Below are 18,062 nucleotides of genomic sequence, written 5' to 3'. Positions count from 1 at the left end.
AGGGTTATTAATTTTATTCAAATGATGGTAAATTATAGAAGTAATGAATCCTTGCTTTATTGTAATTATTTTGGTCCCTACCAGTTGCAGGAACTGATTCAGTTAAGATAAGCACGCTGAGTTAATAGGCTTGATTTCTAAGACTTAACACACCTTTGACACATGGCAGATTAAGTGCTGGCAAGTATCAAGCCATCGTGGTGTGGTGCTTTGCTGTTGCTCACAGCAGAGATGGTTATTTTAACTTCATAACAATCAGACTTTGATGATTATAGGAGGAAGCTTTTTACAGTTTACTTGAATTACAAGCTGAAGATCCAGATGAAAAACTCTCCCCACTGGACTCAAACAGTCTACCCCAACATGAAGAGAAATTAAATCCAATCTGCACTACTAGCTCTTCTTTGTTCCCATTTTACTACGGAGCTTCAGAGAGCCCATACACCAAATTGCATCATATGCAGCCAGAGAGAGTAGAGTCTACTGCTACTTTCAAAGACAGTCACTGCAAGCAGCTAGAGGCAACATTTGACCATGTTCACTATTACCTGAGACCTGGCCTTGCCCTTGAGATCTCAGCCACAATGATACTCTTGGAGAGGGAAGCTTTTTTCATTTTGTTGACTTCTAGTAATGAGAAGGAAGTAATGTGCTGCAAATCAGTTGTCATTCTCAAGCTTCAGTGAAGCTAAGAGTACACATCTTATCCTCCTCCTCTCATTCCCCTGTCTCTTCTCCAGGTACGAAGATGAATACTTCAGGTCCACTCATTTTTTCAGTTCCTTCAGAAGAGAGGTTACTGAGCCTACAGGCCTCCCGTGTTTTTAATTGACCTTTCTACTTTATATACGGTAAAATGCTAGAATATTCCTCGTTTTCACACATGCTAAGACTTTCTTGCATCTGCTTCCTCATCAAGTCACCCTCAGGGTTCTTGACCGTGTGTAGCCACGTGGCACTACACAGGACTGCTGTTTGGGAGGCACTCAGCAGTAGCACCGACCTGGGGACTTCAGTTACACCACGCAGCCTAAAGGGTTCTGTGGCTGCACCTACTTAGTCCAATCTTTCTTGCAAGGTTCCTTAGTGCTGGTTACGGCAGACGTGTTGTTGTTGTTCTTGTTCCTTTTTTAACTTTACCAACAATCAGACTTTGATGGCTATGCAACAAAGCTCTTCAGTACATGACTTAGAGGCCACAGTGGGTGGTTACCTGTGCTTTGTGAGATCAGAAGAAGAATCTTTCTTCCATTCGGGGAAATGAAAACAGTACCTCACTATTTTAGGTCAGGTTTAGATTAATTTGAGACTATGGCTGTACAAAAATCTTAGCAACGTTTTAATGCTGCATACCATGGCAGTATGTCAGTTATTAAAAACTCTACTACAGATGGCAAGATGTGGAAAGAGAACCTGGGGACTGCCAGGATAGAATAAGGATTTGAACAAATTTGTCAGTCTGGCATGACACTATATCATAGCCTCAGCACAACTCCACATCAGCAAGATCTAGGACAGGATATTTACTATAAAGACAGCGCAACCTAGTTATCACAGCTCACATTATGGTTGACAGAAAAGGAGCCAAAGTGTTATTTCCTGAAGATTTGTAAGTTAAGAACCAGAGAAAAAAGCATTTGGTGTCCTTCACTGCTTAGCTGAAGCAATTTCAGAGAGCAGCCAGTATCTTTGCTTCCTTGCTATGGTTAAGCCTTCCTAAAACAGCTTAGAACTCCATGTTGGTCATGACTGGAAAGACCCATTGACCCTGAAAATCAAGGTATTTGTGGACCACATGCCACATCATTGAGATTATAAATAAGATGGACAATATAACTTCCTTTTACAGCTATTATCGTCTCAGTGAAACAAGCTGGAAACAGGATGAGGCTTTGGGTGAAACCCAACAGCTTCCACTGACTTAATAAGGCCAAATATTCACTTATTTCCAGATTTCTTTTTTATTCTTTTTTTTTTTTTAAATCTATTTTGCTTTCAGCACAGAAAACTAATAAATGCATTTATCACAGAGAAATAAGGTGACATTGGTGAAACCTGCAAGAGCAAGTGGGCATGGAAATGCCTTTCTTTAATAAAAGTTTTAATAAAGATGTATATACAAGCCTTGCAGCTCTTCAATAAAAGTCTTAGCCTGCATGTTGCTTATAGACCTCAACTTCCCCTGAATTCAGTAAGCTATTTTAGAGGAAACAATCTTGTGCTGGCCCCAAGGCAATGAACAATATCATCTAATATGTCTTTTCCTTCTTGAACCTCAGCGATTAGCTTTCTAATTATATCAGTTGGAGAATATATATGAACATAGGAGAAAAAAAATACTCAGACGCCTGCTATTTTCTCTTCTGATGCAGGAAGCGGTGTGCGCTCCCTCCCATTCATGCACATCAAGTGCTCAAGGAAGAAAAAGCATACATGCTCCCCAGCTGCCCTGCCATGCCTTAGGCCCCAGAGCCACACAGAACCAGAGCCCCACATCAACACTTGAATTGCTGGCTCCATCATAGGATTATGGCAGACAAGGCCATGACCAATGACAGGTCGGTCCCATTGCTGCAGGTCCCAGTGCTAAGACCCAGATATTCCACATCATGATAGCTGGTAAGATTTTTTATTAAAAAAATAACTCTGCCTACAGGAGGTAACAGTGTTTGACATCTTATTTGCAATAGGTAATGAGGATACTTTAGGAGGATCATCGCAAAAGTAACTTTGTACCCAGTTATTTAAAATTTTAAATAGCTAGAAGATAAGTAAAGATAGATCAATACTGGTAAGTAAAATTTTCTGTTTCAAAGGGGGAGATTTGATAGATTGGGGGAAACCAGTTAATAAAATTAACTAGACTAGCCAACTAGACAGAGAAAGCTGGGGATCTGAATGCCTGCTTACAACTTCCGCAAGTCTGCAGTGCTTGAACAGCAATTTAAAACAGACGTTAAATAACATGGTGCTTGTGAGAGCAAGTAAGCGAGTCTGCTGAGCTCGCTCAGCAGATTTACCACCCTCATTCCCCAATCTTGCCGTCTCAGTCCAACATCTCAAAGTGCGTCCTCAAATCTTTTTAGAGTCCAACCACCAACCCAAGCAGATTGGGCACAGGTATCCCAGCGCTAGGAGCACTTCTTGCCTCATCTCTGTTTGTATTACCTGGAAGCACAGCATTAGAATATTGACACAACCTGACATTTTAATTTTTAAAGCTGTAGACAGGATGTCTCATAAGAAGACAAATAAGAGAATTAACAATCCTACTTTCTCATCACAGGTTTTGTCATTCTTTCTGCTGCCTAGGATGATAAGCATTCTGTTAGTGCAGATGAGACCAGAAGGCCCCATCAGAAAGTTGCACACTTGTATGTATTATGTCAGCTCTACAAGAAATAGCAATTAACTATAGCTAGATCCAGAAATATTTAACTCTTACTGTCTTGATCTTAGACTGAGCAAAAACAAGTTTATATATTTTCAGGACCTACCAAAAACCACAGCGATTAAGGCTTACATAGGAGATAAATTTCTCATGGTTGGCTCTGGGTAAGCAGATGTGGCTTCAGGGTCTGGAATGGACTGGTCCATCTTCAGGTAACAGAGGGAAAAGAATTTCAGGATCGGATATAAGAACCACATAAAACTATTAGCCAGTTACTTCCCACTGAAACTCTGAGTCAGATAAGACACATACTCCAGACTAGAGGCAAAGTTGGGAATAAAATTTGGTCCCCTTTTTATGATTCCCATGCACACTCGGCTCAGAGCATAACACTAAGATTCTGTTTATGTTGATTTTTTGAAGCATCTTATTTGTGTTTGTATTCAAACAATGATGTGCTCAGAGTTCATTTACACTCTAATAAAGCAATACCATCCTTTTGCAAGTATTACAATGACTCAAATATTCCACTGAGAACAAATAGCTTTAGTGAAACCAACAAAAGTAAGAAAAGAAATAATAGACTATTTTCTCTACCTTTTAAACTGTGACAACTGCTTCGCCTCCTATCCACCTCCAGTAACAGTGGAAAGAGTTCTCCCCATCAAGTATTCAGAATAAAACCTGTAGGTAGTTCCAGATCTGTGGAGGTTAGCACTTTGAATTTAACTGCAGAGACATTCAGATCTATTTTTTTTGTTTAAGTCAAGGATGCTGTAGGATGCATCCAATTTAGAATAGACCGGGAACAGCTATTTACCAGAAGAAGGATTGATTCTCTTTTAAGGCTAAATCAGATACCATTTAACATTGTTTTAAATAACACCATGTGCATACTTAAGCAACCAAGAGGGCAGGCAGGAGGTATGCAGCAGAAAAAGCAACTGACAGGAGATGGAATGGATACAAAGAAGAAATCATAAAGAGGAATAAACTCTGTTATTCTTTTTGCCAGCAGTCTCTGACAAGATGGTTTTATTGCCTGGCATTTTCTCAAGTCGCATGAGCAATCAGAGATACAAAGCTGGCAGCATATGAGACTGAGACAATGACAAAAATGGTTTTTAGCACCAAACCAGCCTGGACAACAACTGCTATTGTGTAATTCACTCAAGAAACCGCCATCACAAGACAAATGGATGTTGATTCAGGTACAACATGGAGACGAGCACCTCCATCGCTAGAGAATGACTAATGACAAGTTGTTGCTGCTACAGCCAGGGTAAGGCATCAGTGAAATCACAAAGACCTTCATTTCTAAGACTCAGCCACATTACATGCCACACATCTTCCCCACTTCCTCCCTTGGGTCTTAATCTTTCCATTACTACCAGATAACCAGAGCAGCCAAAACAACATCAAGAGCACAATAGTTCTTATTTGGCTGTCCTTCTCCAACTGGAGGGCTTTCATTTGCCAAACGCAAACTTAATGCTCTTTATCTCTCCCTTACATCACTTAAAATTGTAACTGAGAAAGAGAGGCCCTCTTCAGAACACTGAGCAGCAGGATAGGACATTAAGACCAAAAAAAAAAAAAAAAAAATCTCTCAATCCACCCAACTCCTTAGCACCTACAGGTTTAAAGTACAACAAATACATTTACAGGCAATAAAGTGAAAAGTGTCAAAACACAAAAAGTGTTCAAACACAAAAGTGTGGCCACAAGATACCTTGCCCTCAGTCCCCAAAAAGTAAAGAAAAAACTATTTATAGATTTCACATTATAATATACTTATCTTTCTAAAATTTAGGCTGGATAGAGGCTGCTACATTTGCTGCTGAAAGCTCGCAAAGATTTTCTTAATGTTAACCTGTCATTTTATTCTGACAGATTGTACATAATAAAACACAGATGCATTTAAAAGTAAGCTTTAGGAATGGAGGGAAAAAAATATTAACTTGAAAGGAAAAGTAGTTACCTATTCTACCTTTTCTAAGCTGTGTGTCAATTAAAAGGCTCACTTACTTTCTGGTATAAGCTTTCTATAGCATCACTTTTAAAGGCTCAGCACCTAGGATGCCCACAACACCCCACACTACACACAGGAGAACGACTTCATTTCAGGTAGTAAGTCGGCACACAGTATGGCAAAGGTACAGCTATTTTAGAAACTGCCATGGGGGGCAGGGGGGAAGAAAAGTTACATAGACTGAGTTATCAGGGTCCCAAGGGCACTGCTAGACCCTGCTGATCCCAAGTAGCCTCACCTGAAGCCTCCTCCAACTCTGCCCACAGCCCAGGAGCCTTACGCTTAAATGAGCCAGGGTGAGGCCCCAGATGGGGCTGCTTGGGACCATTAGGGTCTAGCCATACCCTTGGGACCCTGACACCAATATGTCAAAGCAGTAGTCCCCCTGCCATTTGGCCTATCCCAAGATAACTGCGAAGAGACAAGTAATACGCTCCTCGTATGTTTGGGGTATAAAATTCACTCTGTAGTACAGCAAAGAAGTCCCTGTGGTCCTCAAATTTAGGAGTCTGAGTGTTACTTTTAGAAAAAAATCATCTTTTTCTTGTGCTGCATGAAAAAACACCCATGATACAAGCTAAGTCATTTTTTTCAGCTCTGATGACTCACAGCAACTGGGATTGCAAATGACGCATATGTTAAGGCAATTTGGATCTTCACAGCCAGAGCAGCCAAATGAAAGGACAATAATGCCCACTGGAGTCCCAGGCCAGAAATTAATCTTCAGAAAACATTCAGCATCTCAAGTAAATTTACTCTACAAAGTGACTAATTTTTCAAATGTTTGGAGGACCACAGGGACAGGAGAGCAAGAATGTGCCAGAAAAGGGGCAAAGCTGCTGGCTACTTTGAAGAAGTCAAGAGAGAGAGAGTGCTCCACTTGCCTTGGCTCCTCCAAGTGTGAACCAGCTCTGTCACAGGCAGGCTCATAACATGGCCATCTCCCTGCTGTTGTTTTTCCAGCTTATGTATGTCAGAGTCCCTGCCTTTAAGAGCTTATAACCAGAAAGGAGAAAACAATAGCAACAAAACAGGCAAAGGAGAAGAAAACAAAACTAGAGTCTTGTCACTTTTGCTTTCAATTAAATCAGTGGAACAACTTATGACACAGACAGATTTCCTTTGTGAGTAGGAACAGAAGACTGACTCCATGATCAAAGCATCAGTTTGATGCCATGCAGCATTCACTTTCTTTTAACTGAGTTTCATTATATTTCCAAAAGAAATGGCAAGTGAATCAAGGGCAGTAAAGGTGAGGAGGAAAGCAGACGGGACTGTAGAAGAGAAGAGAAAGAGACTCACAGCAGAAAGAAACCGAGGAGGAGAGACAGCTGGGCACTAAGGGCGCATGAGGCTAGCCAAGGGCTGCAGCAGTAAGGAAGGGATACAGCTGGTGGGACTAGACTGCAAGTGGAGGTTCTGATGCCTCCTTGTGAAATCCTGTACCTAGAAAGGTCCTTTGGCTGAAAGACCTGCATTTTTAGTTGTAGCTATGGCAGCTTTCAAAGAGGATTCTCCCAGCACTGAAGCCACGTGTCGCACGGAAGATAAAATAAAAGGAAGAGCCACCTACAGCTGTGAGGCTGGGCTATCGCCCGGAGGTAAGAAGCTACACAAGGGTCTTTAGATTTCAGTCTGTTATTTGTACGCAACGATGAAGACAATAAAACAGAGAAACATCCTGCACCAATTCATTAACAAAATAGACTAATTCAGGTCTTGATACAGTTCCCTCATAATAATTACAGACTGCACCTCCCACATATTTCTGCTACTTCACAGAAAGCACAGATAACAGATCATTCTGTTACTTCACTGAATAATCTTCACAGCAGTCAGTAACTGAGAGCACTAAGCAGAAGAACGAATCAACAGGAAAAAACGATGATGATAAATAGGATAAAAACAGCCTATTTTGAGTGGCAAGAAAAAACCTTTGTATTTCTAGCGGGACATCAAGAAAGGACCTGATCACAAAAATCATTTAGAGCCAACCTTCCCTTGAAATGAAATTTGGATAGGTTTGGGGGACTCCAATGTGTGGAAAAAAAAATGCTTTGAATGGAAGTGGTTACATCCAGAGCTGTAGTATCATGGGGCTGAAGATCAAGACTCTCTCTGACTTTAGAGAGTAAAGAATCATTTTCTTGCTTATCTTCCTTAGCCACCTACCGGTGGCAGTACCTACTAGCCACCTACTGGTGGTAATGACCCCTGCAAAGAGCTGATAGTCATGATGGATAACACAATCTATGCTGCCCTCATCAGAAATGAATATAAACAGATTCTTTTTCTACTGTCTGAGAGTCTGACTGTGACCTGAAAATATCTGGGATAATAATAATAACAACAACAACAAGATGGCACATTATTAAGAGTTCTTACAGGAGTGCTGCAGAAAGCTGGCACTATTTTCAGGGGAGAGATGTTGGCATTAAAGGCAACGTTATGAAGATGACCATTTTAAGCCAGGCCATATAAATATTACAAAACTATACCAAATGCCATCAGATCAAAGAACATGTGGATCAGCCATGAGAGAAGTTCTGTCATTTATGATGACATGTCAGAATTTAAAAACAGTAAGATGACCAGAGTCATGGGAAGGGAAGAGAGGAAAACGAAGTCTTCAAAAGTGTCCATAAATTGAAAATCCAAAGTCATTCTAGGCATATTAGTGTATATTTTCACATGATTATCAATATGTGAAACCATCAGCTAACCAATATATGAAGTTCAGTGAAGTGAAAAATATAATAAAGCGTACTACAGGTAAGTTACAGCAGTAGAATAAAGAGCAATGTTATGCTGATATGGTCAATACCTTACAATCTCACTAAAGGGAGATTTCCAAATCTCCAAATAACGCACAAGTCTCTGATTAACACACCTTGCTGTATGTGTGTTTTCTAGCCTGTACATTAAAACACTTGGAAGTAGTTATGTATTTTATGTCAGCTCCGTTTCCATTTTGCTTGTACTTGTCAAATTAACAATCCATTTCGTTTGCAATTTAGCAGCATACAAGAAATAAATTCCACACATAAACTCAACTAGTGTGAAATAAAAGAGACAGTTTAATAAAGGTTTAATGAAACTACATCCAGCATTTGGGGAACCTAATTATTTATGAAAAAGATAGGCAGGCTTCTTCACAGGAGTTCAGCAAAATAGCATTTGTAATGCTCTGATTAGAAGTGAAAAACAGTGTAATCTTCCTTCAGTTTACTACAGTAAGGCAAGGTCTCATTTAAAAAGTAGTCAGACTGCTCTGTAGTGCCATCCCATGGCACCAGCTCAGAAGCGACTAGTTATTCTCAACACTGCCGGTTCCCAAACACGCAACAGATACTGAAGGGGACCCTCATTCAGGTGGGTCTACTGAATGTCAGTTGCCTCAACAAGACAATCTGGAGAAATAAATACTCAGATTACTTTTAATAAATATGCTATGCTTATTCCCGACATTTTTTTTACCATTGTGATGCAAATAGAGTGATGAAGAAAATGGTTTGTTTCACACAACAGTCTCTTCCTTTGTAATTCCTAGAGTGAAATGGAGAAAGATAATTATCCTTTTAATAACAGAAATACATTTTAAGATGTAGTGAATTTGATTCCTATACAATGTTCAAGACTTGACAGCCATGAACTTCTGTTCTTCCTGGAGGACATGAAGTATAGGAATAGATAATGGGAATTTCCTTCAGTAGCTGAAGTTTTCTCACTGATTTTTAGAAAATTTCTCAGCTGACACTGCTACGCATTTCAGCTGCACAAAAGGGGTAATGTGATGGATACAAACATGCCCACTCTCTCATGCTTATCTGAAGGCACTACAAAGAGTTTGCCTTCATGAAGAGATAAAATAGTCTTAATTCTAGTTAGCTAATGCAGTGTAAAAATCTAGCGCAAATTAAAACCTGTGTTGTTTTGCATGAGTTATCAGTTAGGATAAAATCTATAAAGCAGGTGAGAGTTCACATTGACCCCCTGACTGAACTGAAAACTACTATCTGATCTGCACTAGGATTCTATGACCCAGTCATTCTGATGTTATTTTTTTCATTAGTAAATCCACAGCCTAAGGGTTTTTTCCCTTGTTCTCTGCTCTAGTTCAGTTTGCTTCCTCTCTTCCAAGTCAGTCAAACAGTGGTTGGTAGATCTGTGCATATCTTCTAGTCCAGGTGATCATTGCCGCTGCACTGACACCTACTCGCTTTTGGGTTATTCCCTTTTTGAACTAGCTGTTGAAAAAAAGATCCAAGACCAAAAAAGTTACTTTGTTCCAACACTGTCCTCAGATCAACCTTAAGGAAATAGTTCTTTCTCCCTCCCTGGCATGTAGCCTCAATTTATTTGTCTTGCTTTGGCTTGTTTTAAAAAGACAGGTTCTTTTAATCTCCTCTAGCACTACAGGCACTCCTTCCCCATACCTGTTCCAACTAGACCCCAAGCGGAATTTATCTTTCTAAATACGGGTCACTAAATCTGTATGTTTTATGTCAGATGAGGACATTCTGTGCTTTCCATAATGGCATTAATACTCCCACAATCTTTAATGAAAGTACCTCACCTAACACATCATAACTTTTATTTGTTCTTTTTAAACTCAAACAATATCAGTGAGCATAGACCACATAACAGACGGACAGTAAGAGGTCTCCGAATTAGCAGATAATCGAGATGGTAAAGCTTAAATTTTTGGTCTGAAGCACTTGTTCACTTAGAGAAAAAATGCTGAATCCAAATCCAGTCTTTCTTTTTGAGAGCGTTCACTCCAAAATTTTGCTAGGAAAAGTCCAATTTGCACTAGGCCCATAATGGGCAGCAGCAATATAGGGACCACAGTGGACCTCAGCATTGACACGGTTTTTTGTAGCCTTAAGGAAAACAGGTGGAGAGACCACACTTAAGGGCCAGATCACCACAGGACTGGGCTGGTTTGAGATACACAATATGCATTTTTGTCTCTACAGTCTGCTGGTAAGTCAGATCTCTGGGGCTGATCCATGGCATCCTCAACTAAATGGAAATATTTACTCCGTTTTCCACAGGCCTTAATCAAACCCAGTGAGAACTACAATTCAACTTCAGAAAAGCCTTATAATAACTCCAATGCAGGTGTTTAGGAGCTGCTGAATTTCAACTTTAGATACCCACAAATCTGTTCTTCACAAAGTATTTCAGAGAACATCTGGATTCCAAAGGTAAAGAAAAACGAAAGTTTCGAAAAATATTATTGTAGCTCTGATGAGAAACTCCACTTAAGTCTTTTTTTCATTTGGTGAAGATTTGTATATCCTGATATTATTAAAATTCATAGGCTTGTGCGTAAGAAAGACCTAAAAAGGATTTCAACTTCTCTTTATAAGGACTTACTTTTTCACTTAAAAATATAGCCAGATAAGAATTCTGCATCTAAAGAAGACAAACAATTCTACTCTTTGTCTTGCTGCCTATCACTAGATTAATCAGGAGTTTGGTCCTTCCCTACAGTCTTTTCTTATCTTTTCTGCAGAAAGAATAAATTTCTTTCAATTTAAGACGATACCTTCTCAAATGTGAATTTAACTAAAGCTCTCACCTGTGTTTGCAAAGAACTGCAAAAAGGCAAAGATTCAGCGTCATTATCAAAAAAACAGCTTAAGGGGGGTCCTAAAAATTGCTCTTTTATTTCTATGCCGTGTGTGTTGAGTTCCCAAACAAAATAGGGCTGAGTTACACTTCTTGCCCTGCTTAGTCAGTTCATTTTAGGAATTTGGTACCAGAATGAACTGAAAGCTCACGCTGAGGATGGCTTGACAAACCTAATCTGAAGTTGATGAAAGGATTTCAGGTTTCTAGAGCTTTCAATATCATTTCTTTCCCAAACTGTAAAAGCCACTTACTAAAAAAATGAAAAAGAAAACAAGAAAAAGGGACAAAGTGGACTTCTGTTACTTGACTAGCAAAAGAGAAAGATAAGGAGACTGAAGGCTCCAGGCTAAGAACCTGGTGACTTATCAGTAACTAAACCAAAGGGAGGAGGCAATCCTGCTTTGAACTGGACTCCTTGGTTTCTAAAATACTATCATTCGTCTCCCTTTTCTTTGCGAAACCATGAGGAGACAGCAAAGTGGCAAAAACAAAACTGTTCAAGGACAGACAGAAAGAAAGAAGTCAGTCAGCTCCAGTGGGAAACTGGAGAGACCTAAACACACCTCTGCACTCTCTTCAGTTACACTTGGGGTGCATCAAAACTCTGAGTTAGGATCGGGAGAAGCTGACCTATTTCTATTAGCTCGCCTTTGACCGTTATGCTTTGAGGGACAAAGATGTCTGTGTCTGCCTGCTTTCCAGAGTGTGCGCATCAAAGCCTGGAAACAAGGTTCCCCTGTTCTGCTCTCTAACGTAGAAACTTTACACGCACAACCAAATCTTCAAAACATGTCACAACTTCTTTGATAGAAGGGCAAATTATTATTATCTCTTGCCCTAATATACGATAACTGGTTGCAAGAAAATAAAAGTTGGCCAAAACTAATGATCATATGGAAGACAGTTGTCTAGAAAGAAGAGGAAAGTATTTGCTTCCTACTCTTTAAGACACTGTTAGTGTCCTGTTTGCTAGAAATCTAGTGATAATCCAACAGCATTTAAAAGAACACTCATTCTTCGCTTACTCTGATCGTATGCTGATTTTGCAGAATGCAGGGTCTCAGCTGGAATCTAGCCTGGTTTTGCCTGATTTTTTCATGTGTCAGTGCCTCTTTCACTCCTCATTCAGAAAAATGTCTTTTTAAAAATGCATTCTTTCTACCATTTAAGTCATTCCGTTTAGCCAAGGGTTGGCATATTATGTAGGCTCTACTTGCGATGAACAGAGACAGTTTCTCTCTCTAAGCTAGCTATTCCTTCGTATGAAACTGTCTTGTCCTAAAGGAACCATCATTTTGCAGACAGCAGTTGCATATGGGAAGGAAATTACTTTTCACTGAATTCTGGTGCCTTGTAAGAAGTGACATTATTTTCATAAACAAAAGAGTCCCTATGCAGTGCTCAGTAGCTTATTGAGGAGGGAAAACACAAAAGCTAAGGAGTTCTTAACAATGCCAGCTATCAGAGAGATTAAATGTTTAAAACTCTGTCCAGATCTTTTGCTTTATACCTACCAGACTGAATCCCAGATGTACTATGAGTTTTTCGATGAATTTGAAACCGTTTGTGCCCAAATCCAGTTCTAGAAATGAACTTCGTAGCTTAGGGTCTTCTCCACACCTTTATAAACTATACAGGCAAGAAATCTGTTAGAAATGTTGTACCTAAGGGGCCCTGTCATATTCCCATCGTAGTCAAAGAAATTTTAAAAATGAGTTTAAAAATCCATACTGCTACAAACCTGTGCTTACCGCTGCCATTAATAACACTGAGAGATCCAGGTGCAGCTCCAGAGGTGCGGGAGCTTTCACCTGGACGGGGACAGGACACATGCAAAAATACTTTCTCTGCAACAACAACAACAGCTTGAGAGTCATCGAGCCCCCCCTCGTGCGTCATGGGCTTTTTGCCTACTCTCAAAGTAAATGTCTATAACATTCTGAAATCCTTCAGCGCCTGTCTTATCACAGGGTTGCCTCTGCAGGGTCCTTTCTTTCCCCTGTCTATTCTCCTTCAGAAGTACAAGTAAATAAGAAACAAGAGCTTTTTTTTTTCAAGTGGTAAATTCATTGCAGGAACACCACTCAAAGTGCCAGAACTCTTACTGCTTTTATAAAGCATGTCATGTAATAAGAGCTTTGTTGCTTACATAATTAAGTCCCTTGGAGGCAGCATGCTCGGACTGGATTGCAAATTAAGATCTTTATTTTTTTCTGCCTTTCTTCAGCAGTCCCTCATACATCTATTTTCATTTTAAGATTTTTATTTCTTCTCTGTTACTAGCACTTTTGATGGATGTCAGGTGTCAAACTGATATGAAGTTCTGTCATTTTATTAAATAGACTTATACGTTTTAGTATCATAAATAAATAAATAAATAAACGAGAGAGTCAAAGACATCAGCAAAAAAGGATGAAAACTAAACTACTGTGATTTTTTTCCTGACAATACCCTCCATCAGTTCTCATGCCCTAGGATACATGGGAAAATAAAATTAACACTGCAGTCAGATTTCTAAAAAGGGGAAATTATGATCATATTCAGAAACAATAAATTCTCCTAGATACAGAGAAGAGTCCACCAAGAGAGAACATAAATCATACGGCTTCCTTTTTACCACTCTGAGCTTAATTAAGCATTACAAAATACACTGCTGAAAGAATAAACATTAAACTTCTCCACTCAGACCAGAACTTCCTTAAAATAATTTTCTAGGGCTTTGTACAACTCAGGTATCAGCATTACACCCCCCCATACACATCCAGCACTGCATCAGTCCTGTTGGACGAGCCACTCCTGCCACCTATAGGACACTAACCCGAAGCAACACATTGCTGCAGAAAAAGGTGATTCTGCTACAATCTCAGCCTGGCACATAAAGGCATGATTTTATTCTCAATTTTCATCATTTTGTCCTGGATTGTAACTAGGGTGTCGCTCATGTCTCTGTTATGTCTATGTATAATGAACAAGGAAGTGTGCAAATTAATTCCCTCATCCTGACTAAGGCCTCTGTTACCTAATGTGACAGGGGTTGCAATATGATACACCATTATTATTTTCTCTGTGACTTTGCATTGCATTGTATGCCCCTTTGAATGCTTTCACATTATTACAGCCAGGAACCCCTTCATGGCCTTTTGATCCTAGGCGGAAGCCACCATACTGCCTAGAGAATAGGTAGCTACTCATAGATCTTACTTTAGATTATTAAAATATAAATATCACTGGTTTATAAGAGAGCTGCAGATGAGTACCTAACAGGCCCCACACCCTTAATTCTTCACCTGTAAAAAACAGTACGTCTTCTTCCTTACTAATTTATATCACTGAGGCTGTGTTCTTTTCAGCTGATCTAGATCTTGTAGTACCTAGATACAAAGAACTGAACAAGACTGTCATTATGATGTTACCACAGCTCTTATGATGTTATCCTAACCATATCTTTAAATTTAGCATCTTATTTACAACTAACTATTTTCTTCTAAGAAAACCAGCATATACACATTTATTCAAAGCCTATTTAAAAAGAACTTTAATTAGAAATTAGACTATGCTAAGCAACTGTTTTTGAAACTTCTGACCAAAACGACTTGTGCTGGAGGCACTAGTCTCGGAGGCAGGAAAGCATTTTCCTACTGGTTTGCTATTGTTTGGTCTCAGATAAGGAAATAGTCCTTTGCATGAAACAATTTATTTCTCAGGCCTTAAAATAGGACACAAAAACTCTCACATGTGTATCCATCCTCATTCAGTAAAGCTCTAATTGCTCTCCACAGGCCACATGCTGAACAGAGGCATCAAAACACTGTTAGTGGGCCATATTTTATGTAAGGTACAAAAAAAGTCTACCTCCTTCCCTCAATAGTTTGCCATTAAAATCAGCTAACGTGCAACTCCGTCCTTTAAATGCACTGGCATAGCTACTGCTGTTTCCCAGAAGGAACGGAGCTAGCCTCAAGGAGCTCTTCCTGCTCTGCCTGGCACCATCGTCACCTTGCAACCATGTTGAACACGCGGAACTAAGCTGGGCCTTCGCATAAGGACACCCATGTTGTCTCTTCACAGCCATGCCGATCTTCTAAAATATTAAAAGCGACAAAATCTTGACAGTGGCTGACAAAGGAGTAAAATAAATAATACAGCGTTTAAGACAAAAGTGAGTTCAGTAGATTTGGTAAACCTCTTATGTATTACAGTGCACCCTTATCTGATACATTTGCTCCACTACGTTTTACGCTGTAGCAAATATAAACACATCCAGTGACTGACAATAAAAATTTGTGATGAAAAGACATGTTGGACTAGTATAAAGTGTACTCCAGGGAAAGTCTGTACACCACTTCAGTTGATGACTTCAATGTGTATTTAGAACAGACAGCTGCTTTCAATTGATTTTGAAACCCCTATTGACGTCAATAAGAAAACAACGGCAGTAAAAGAACGATGGGTTTTAAGAGCAACTATGCTTTTCATTACTTATTTTTAAAGTACTTTGTTGCCTTCAACATAACTCAGAAGGAAAACATAGATTTAAGAGCATGACCACCTTGCCTCTCTCCTTTTTCTCTCCATCTCTCATTTTGCATGTCTACTCTCTTTGCTATCCTCTGCACCTCCTACTCTGAAGCCATTCTTAAGTATTCTCCTGTTTTCCCCATCAGTTACACTTCCACTTTCTTCACAGTTGACTAAAGACCAGCTATAAAGTCATTCTTTTAAAGCATCATTATCGGCCCCTAAAGATTGTCTAGGGAAGAAGTCATCATTCATGTTTTTCAGTTAGCAGAAAACTTAGAAGATAATATGGACCAGGTGTAAATATTACAATTTTATTTTTCACAAATGAAAGACATAAAAATATAACACTCTCTTTTTAAGTCCAGGCTTGGCACGCATGCCGTCCTAATATGCTACAGAAGACACATAAATACATCAGGAAGGCTGGAACATGTCTCCAGCTAAAGAAATAGATTTAAGATCAAGAATAAAATAAGCCTAAAAAATGAGAGAAGAATGGCAGAATCTCTCGCCAGCAACCTAGGGGAACCTAAGGCCTGTGATTTTCATTCTTCCATATTACCAGAGAGTTTTTCAAGCTTTCTGATACTTCTAGTATAGAAAAGAAATATAAAGCCACCTAAAGCACCCATTAAAGTAATTTCCTTAGATAAAAAACAAACAAAAACAAAACAAAACAAAAAGCCTCCCAATTTTTCTGTCTTTACTTAAAACATGGTTGGCTGTTCTTCCTAAATCTCTTTTCAAAGGTAGATTCTGCATACTGGGATTGTTAGGACAGTCCAGCTTTACTGATCATTTCATGTCTTGAATGAAAGAAAATAAAACTTGTCGTAACACCCATCTACAAGCGGCCTCAAGCACATGGTTATCTTCTCTTGCCAAATTAGGTTGTAAAATTGCAGTTGGAAGCTCAGCTGCAGAAAATCACAGGACCCTTCCTCTTCAACCAGAAACACCAATCAAGTGTAAGACTCTTGAAAACTCTGATGTGACAACAAGTCCGTAGATAACCCAGAAAACAACAATCAATTTAAATTAAGAGTGTAACAGTGTAATAAAAATCTGTCAGCTCTATTTACATATATATGGTTAACTCATCATTTGAGGTGTACCTCCTTCTTGACACAATTCAATCCCTTATAATAACGCCTTTAAATAAGATGCTGCCAATTTTCTTTCTAGATTATATTGAATGACAGCCATAAGGCATCATCAAAGCCATTTGAAAAATAAATAATTTCCAGTAACTAAATGTAAGTCTTTTCTCAAGCAACTTATTGGACGTCAACTGGCAATATCTGACTGCATATTTAGAGAAATAGCTACATTATGTTTATCTGCAATGTATCTGACAATCATTATTAACGCTTCAGAGTGCAAAGGTCTGGACCACTGCTGTACAACTGCATTTCCAAATAGACAGCAAGTCTCCAGATCTCTCTACCACAATCAGCTGCTGCAGTTCCCTTTGCTCTGATTAGCTCATCCAGTCAGAATTTTCAAGGTATTTATCTGGATCAAAGGTGCTATCTCAGCTTTCTTCTAAAGTGAAGTGCAATGGACGAGCTCCAAAATTTAGAGAGGGAAAGGAATAGAGGAAATACCCTGAAAGCAAGGAGTTAAGAGCAATCAAACTGCAGAAATTAAATAAAGCCTTCACAGGATTTAACTCAAGGTTCTCACTTTCTCTTAGTGGTTAAAGTACTTGTTTCTGGAGAAACATGACATATTCACTTGGCTTTGGATTTAGTGGGGCTCTGGTGATGTAGGTCCAATGAATTTCTAACGCTGGTCTTAGAATTTTAGTGAAAAACGTCATTTCATTATTGCAGAAAAAGGTGTCTTGCAGCTTCCCCATAGCCAGCTCCTTCAAGGAGATGATGTTTTTAAGTCTTGAAAATCCACGACACATTGCTAAATTTATTTTCTGTCCACTGCGCTCAGGGAAGCAATTATCACTCAAAACATTTTAGATACATCTGTCTTGCATATCCAACTTTCATCAGTGCTGATGAACTGCTTAGCAGTGTCATTGCCAAAATCAGAAGCGTGACAGTGCAAATATGACTGATGGAAGTAGTTCTGTCTCTGAAAGAGTACACATTTCCATCTGTAAGTTATTTGGTCTTGTTTACTTTTGCTTTAAAAGAATGGCTGAAAGAATATAACAACTCAAAAACCACACTGAAAGCTGACAGGTCAGACTGTACCATCAAAGAGCAATGATATGACTTCACTGACTGGAACGGTCATCCTACAGGAAGGCCATCTAGAAATCAGTTGCTGGTGAACACCCAGTGAGGGGACAGCTACGCTTTGGACACCACTGCCTTGCTCACTGCTCCTGCGGGCAAGTCACCGCCTGCACCCATATGCTGCAGCTTGTGCATCAGCGCTGCAGGGTGCCCTGGGAGAGCTGCCAGGTTCCCAGGGTGGGACGGGGCTAATACATTGAACTGTATGTGCCTTGATTGC

The sequence above is a fragment of the Struthio camelus genome, chromosome 1, assembly GCF_040807025.1.
Source record: "Struthio camelus isolate bStrCam1 chromosome 1, bStrCam1.hap1, whole genome shotgun sequence".
Lineage (NCBI taxonomy): Eukaryota > Metazoa > Chordata > Aves > Struthioniformes > Struthionidae > Struthio > Struthio camelus.
The sequence above is the reverse complement of the archived record's forward strand: the minus strand, read 5'-3'. Positions refer to the sequence as shown.